This window comes from Oryx dammah, unplaced genomic scaffold (genome assembly GCF_014754425.2).
Source record: "Oryx dammah isolate SB20612 unplaced genomic scaffold, SCBI_Odam_1.1 HiC_scaffold_23, whole genome shotgun sequence".
Lineage (NCBI taxonomy): Eukaryota > Metazoa > Chordata > Mammalia > Artiodactyla > Bovidae > Oryx > Oryx dammah.
Genome location: NW_024070207.1, coordinates 131,526,829 through 131,533,507, shown reverse-complemented (window position 1 = coordinate 131,533,507; position 6,679 = coordinate 131,526,829).

Below are 6,679 nucleotides of genomic sequence, written 5' to 3'. Positions count from 1 at the left end.
GGAGGCCGGGCCGTGGGCCTGGAGGCCGGGCCGTGGGCCTGGAGGCCGGGCCGTGGGCCTGGAGGCGCAGGGCTACAGGGGGAGCATGCTCAGTGCGTGCCCGCCGAGCGCGGGAGCGGGCACGCGCGCCGCGGGAGCGAGCGCCAGGCGGGGTTGGAGGCCAGTGCAGTTCTTTTAGATAAAACGGGCCACTGCGGATCGCGACGGTCGCGGTAACGTTCAGTTCAGTTCAGTCGCTCAGTCGTGTCCGACTCTGCGACCCCATGAATCGCAGCACGCCAGGCCTCCCTGTCCATCACCAACTCCCGGAGTTCACTCAGACTCACGTCCATCGAGTCCGTGATGCCATCCAGCCATCTCATCCTCGGTCGTCCCCTTCTCCTCCTGCCCCCGATCCTTCCCAGCATCAGAGTCTTTTCCAATGAGTCAACTCTTCGTATGAGGTGTCCAAAGTACTGGAGTTTTAGCTTTAGCATCATTCCTTCCAAAGAAATCCCAGGGCCGACCTCCTTCAGAATGGACTGGTTGGATCTCGCAGTCCAGGGGACCCTCAAGAGCCTTCTACAACACCACAGTTCAAAAGCATCAATTCTTCGGCGCTCGGCCTTTTCACAGTCCAACTGTCACATCCATACGTGACTACTGGAAAAATCATAGCCTGTAACGTTAAGTGTGTTAAATCTTAGTGATGCATTGGAGGCGTGTAACTGCTTTCAAGCTGGCCTTTCAGGGGTGGTTTCTTTACTTCTGAGCCATCGGCTAAATAACCCTTGTTAAACTGTGATTTATTTTGTGTTTGTAATGATTGCAAACTTTGTGTTTGTCTACTGAAAAAATTAATTATTTTTCTTTTGTCCCTCAGTCGTGTCCGACTCTGCGACCCCATGGACTGTAGCCTACCAGGCTCCTCTGTCCATGGGATTTTCCAGGCAATAGTACTGGAGTGGATTGCCATTTCCTTCTCCAGGGGATCTTCCCGACCCAGGGATCGAAAAAAATAATACAGCCATCTCAAAGCTGAGAATTGTGTTTTAATTTGAGGACTTGCTGAAGACTTAAGCTCAGGAAGTATCCTCTCAGATCTTTCTGAGGGACTTTTCATAAGACTGTGCTTTGGGAAGCTGATGCTTGTGTGTGCAGGTTGTCAGTTCTGTGGAAGTATTAGTCACTCAGTCGGCTCTGACTCTTTGCAATTCCATGATATATAGGAGTTTTTGCAACAAAAAAGTTTAGAACATCAAACGATGACAGTAATTTAAAGAAAACCAGACATTACAAGTTAATGAATTTAGCGCTTTTCTATGTGTGGGAAGATCTAAAAGTCTGGAAGATTGCCTGGAGGAGGAAATGGCAACCCACTCCAAAATTCTTGCCTGGAGAGTTCCATTGACAGAGGAGACAGGAGGGCTACAGTCCATGGGGTCATAAAGAGTCAGACGCAGCTGAGGAAATACCATTCCATTGCATTCTGTAGGAATTAATGGCAGGATGAGCCTGTGTGTCCTGAGAAAGGGAAAATGTTTACATCCAAGTTGATGCTGCTGCAGACCCACAGCCCTTGTCCTTGCCCAAAGCCCACCTTGGGCTCTCCGTGCTCCCCCGTGACTGGAACCTCACATTACTGGGGACGCTGCTTAGAAATGATGAGACAGGGCAGAGCGCACCATCTGGTATACCAGAATTCTGCTTTTCTGCACCCTAAAGCCCTCAGGGTGCACCATGGGGGTGCAGCGGTCAAGGGCTTGGCGGCCTCAACATCCTTTGCTCACGATACGCCAGACGATGTTCTGTCCACACTGTGCGGCTACAGATAAAACCGCGAGTATCCTGGGTCACGAGAGGGCCGCGACACAGGCATTCTCTGCAGTTACTTCTGTGCTTTGGGAAGCTGATGCTTGTGTGTGCAGGTTGTCAGTTCTGTGGAAGTGTTAGTCACTCAGTCAGCTCTGACTCTTTGTAATTCCATGAACTTTAGCCCCCCAGGCTCCTCTGTCCATGGGATTCTCCAGGCAAGAAATACTGGAGTGGGTTGCCATTTCCTTCTCCAGGGGATCTTCCCGACCCAGGGATTGAACCCGGGTCTCCTGCCTTGCAGGCAGATTCTTTACCATCTGACCCACCAGGGAAGCCCACGTTAGTGCTGGAGGGAGGCAAATGTTAATACGTGTTTCTGTTTGCGTTTATCACACACAGACGTCTTCTCAGAGCACAAACGGGCTTTTCACTCTGGGTTTGTAAATGAGCTGCCAGTCATCCGTGTGTTTTTTTTTTTTTTTTTGGCAGGGGTTTGAGGGGAGGATGGCATTTTTCAGTCCCTGCACAAGACGGCTTTATACCCCGGGGTCTGCAAGGCCTGTCTGTCTACCAGTGGAACATTAACAAACTCCAGGAGGGAAACAGAACCTCCTTCAGTCTGTGCGGTGGGGCGGGAGCCTGCCCCAGGGGACAGAGAGGTGCTGTGAGCCCGAGGCCGGTGGAGCCTGGGATGGGCACAGCCACAGCTAAACAGGGGGCAGGACCCTGCTGATAATAGGAGCGTAAGCTCTGCTGGCTGCATCTGCCTCCCAGGGGTGGCCGGAGGTCTCAGGGCAGAGGGTGGGGGTGAAGAGGAAGATTCTAGAAGCCAAGGACAAATTGACACTTCCCATCTCATCTGAAAAAGCAGAGACATCACTTTGCCGACAAAGGTCCATCTAGTCAAAGCTATGGTTTTCCCAGTAGTCTAGTACGGTTGTGAGACTTGGACCATAAAGAAGGCTGAGCGCTGAAGAACTGATACTTTTGAACCGTGATGTTGGAGAAGACTCTTGAGAGTCCTTTGGACTGCAAAGAGATCAAACCAGTCAATCCTAAAGGAAATCAGTCCTGAATATTCATTGGAAGGACTGATGCTGAAGCTGAAACTCAGATACTTTGGCCACCTGTTGCATGAAAACACCCTGATGCTGGGAAAGATTGAAGGCAGGAGAAGGGGATGGCAGAGGACGAGATGGTTGGATGGCATCACTGACTCAGTGGATACAAGTCTGAACAGTCCCTGGGAGATCGTGAAGCACAGGGAAGCCTGCGTGCTGCAGTTCATGGGGTGGAAAAGAGGTGGACACAACTTTAGTGACTGAACAACTGCAACCGGTGGTAAGGACTTGGTGCTTTCACTACTGAGGCTGTGGTTTCAGTCCCCAGTTGGGGCACTAAGATTCCACAAGCAGTATGGTGTAACCAAAAATTAAAAAAACAAATCTTTTTTGGTTAGTGTGCATTTTGATAAGCATCCAAAGAATAAGAATGTTAAATGAAATAGAAAAAATGACATGAACTCACCCCTGTTCCAGCCAAATTTTGGCATTAAATTTGGAAAATCCCAAATTATAGCATAAAATTAAAGAAAAATAAAAACAATTTATAAAATAATATTTGAAAATTGTGAAATTTTAGTATAAGATTTAAAAAACTCTAAAAAAAAGATTGGGGAGTGTGCAAATAATCTGCCATTTTATCCACATGAAAGAGTTTTACAGAAGTTGTATGTGTTCCTGGTTTTGTACTGTTTCTAGTGAAACTTCCAGACATCCACTGACCGTCTCCATTCAGTATACCAGTTGTAAACGTGGGCTCGGGACCCTGACCTGTTAAGGGACTTTGGCCCTGCCCTGTTCTGTGTTCTTTTTGTTCATCCCGGGTCTGTCACGGTTGTGATCAGTTGTCACTTCTCGCCCACAGCTTGCCGCCTCTCTCGGTCCCTCGTCTTTTAATTTACTGACAATTGATTTGTTGTGCTGGGACGTGGCATAACTAAATGGGCTGGCATTGGGTCGTCTGAGTGTGTGCTGCATGCCCAAGAACATGGATAAATAAAACAGTCCGTGATCTCAGAGATCTGGTGGTGTAATGGCATGGGAGAGGGGAATCACTTAATTAGATAATTCAGCGTTCAATTACACAGTGTGACGCAGAAAAACGCAGGGAGAGAGGACAGGCTTGGGAGTGGGGGCAATGCTGTTTAAGCGGAGTCTGTACCGATGACTAATAGCCTTAAGGGGTTTCCCACTCGGTGCTGGCGGTGGAGACCCCGCCTGCCAGTGCAGGACACAAAAGAGACCCAGCTTCGATCCCTGGGGCGGGAAGATCCCCTGGAGGAGGGCATGGCAACCCACTCTCGTGTTCTTGCCTGGAGAATCCCAGGGACACAGGAGCCTGGTGGGCTACAGTCCGTGGGGTCTCAAAGAGTCGGACATGACTGAGTGACTGGGCAGGCGCTCCAGAGGACAGGAAGAAGACAGGCCTGCTGGCAGCAGCTCTCAGGCGGCGCGCAGCTCCTCCAGCCACTGCTCCCCTGTGTCACGCGCCGAAGGAGGCCCCAGACGGATGCCCCTCTGTCCTGGAATCCCCCCACCCTCACCGCCACCTGGGTGGCGACAAAAGTTCTGTCAGTAAATGCTCCTGGCAGGGTTTCATGTGTACACTGAGTTCCCTCCCTGACAAGCCCTGCCGGTTCACCCTCCCCTCCCTGCCCCCAGCTCCATTTCAAGGTTTTTTGATGATACAGAAAAGACTTTGGTATTTGGATAATAAAATTTTCTGACTTGCCTTCCGCCACCTTCAACTCAATTTCCCGTCCCAAGAGACGGTGTGTCTCTGTGTGTGTGTGTGTGTGTGTGTGTGTGAGAGAGAGAGAGAGAGGTAGAATCCAATCCAATTCCTTATTCATGGGGAAACAGCTGCGGTTTAATCTGAATATTCAGCACTGTGAACAGGTCAGGGTGACGGATGGAGTATGGAAATGCGTCTGGGGCAGGTAATGAAACCGCAGGATGCCGGGCAGGAGTGCAGGAAAGAATGAAGTCGATTGAACATCCCCACGAGTGCGGAATTGCACAGTACGGCTCGAGGCCCCGCGTCCTCTTGTCATTGGACCCGTGAGGGCTCCGTCTTGGAGGGAAACGGTTGGTCACAGATTACAACTTGATGTACAAGGGGCTGTGGAAACGCGGGGGCGTCTGCCGCAGCATTCACGGACAAGATGGACGTCCCCGTGGGAAATGAGTGTGAGCTGTGGGTCACACAAGCTCAGACGGTAAAGAGTCCGCCTGTAGTGCAGGAGGCCGGGTTCCCTCCCTGGGTGGGGGCAGTGCAGGAGGTCCAGGGTCCCTCCCTGGGTGGGGGCAGGCCCCTGGAGGAGGGCGAGACAACCCACTCCAGTATTCTCGCCCGGAGAATCCCGTGGACACAGGAGTCCGGCGGGTACAGTCCATGGGGTCCCAGAGAGTTGGACGGGACTGAGCGAATTTCACTGGGGGTCATGCAAGATATTGCCGCGTCTCCTAAGGACTCCAAGGGAAAGACGGAGCCCTGGAGGAGACAGAACTGCTGACACATTAGAGTGTGTGCGTAGTTGCTCAGTCCTGTGTCCCACTATCTGGGAGCCCATGGACTGCAGCCTGCCTGGCTCCCCTATCTGTGGGATTTCCCAGGCCAGAATAGCGGAGTGGGTTGCCATTTCTTCCTGCAGGGGATCTTCCCAACGCAGGGACTGAACCAGTGTCTCCCACACTGCAGGTGGAGTCTTTACCATCTGAGCCACTTGGGAAGCCCCACTTCATAGAGACAAGGGTGGACTTTCACAGGATGGACAGCCTGGACCATCAGACGCTGGGCCATCCCAACACGGGAGGCAGGACAGGGATTCCTGGGCACCGGAGAGGGTTGGGGTGGGCAATTTGTGCTGAAAATGAAGAGATCTGCAGCCTGCAAGGGGCCTGGGCTGTGCGCTCTGGTTGACCTCTCCTGGGGAAGCACACACGTTGGGACCATCTTTTATTTATGCTGCAAAAGCCGGGTGCTTGGTGTGTTTCTTCCTTGATCATCGTGCTGGACACACTGCTGGGAGAGATTTGGGGTGTACAGCGGGGGCTAGGGGCCTTGGGAGGGGACAGGCCTTCCTGGGAGGTGTTTAGAGCAGTAAGGCTTAGCTTTTCCCCAAAGTCTCGCTGGGACTCATGTGATGTCCACAGGGTCCGTGATACAAAAGGGGGTCGGTGCCATCCTTGTGCAGACCGATGGGGAAGCAAGATCATCAGAGAAGCCCAGACAATGGGCTGGACCGACAGGGCCCGGGGCCCAGATGCACTCAGTGGCCTCCTTCCCTCCCCTTCCTTCCACATTCATACCCTCTCAGAACCTCAGAATGGGACCTTATTAAGAAGCAGGGTCTCTGCAGCTGTGATGAAGTGAAGGGTCTGAGATGAGGTCCTCCTGGATGGGGGTGGGCCTAAATCCAGGGACAGGGTCCTTATAAGACACAGAAGAGGAGAGACACAGACACAGAGGAGAAGCCACGTGGAGACGGAGGCAGAGATGCGAGGGAGGCGGCCACCAGCCCAGGGATGGATGCCCGGAGCCCCCAGGAGCTGGAAGAGGCGGGAAGGGCCCTCCCCTGGAGCCTCTGGACAGGGCTCAGCCCAAGGACCCCTTGAGGTCACATGTATGGTCTCCAGGGCTGGGGGAGGATGGATACCTGTGCTCTTAAGGTGTCCACTTAGCAGGTATCTGCTGGCCCTGGGGAGCCCACACAGTAGGGGACAGCAGGGACTGAACACAGCCCGTCAGCCTGGAGCCTGGCTGCGAGCAGACATCAGGATGACTGTCCTAAACAGCACACGTGGCGTCTTGTGACAGATGG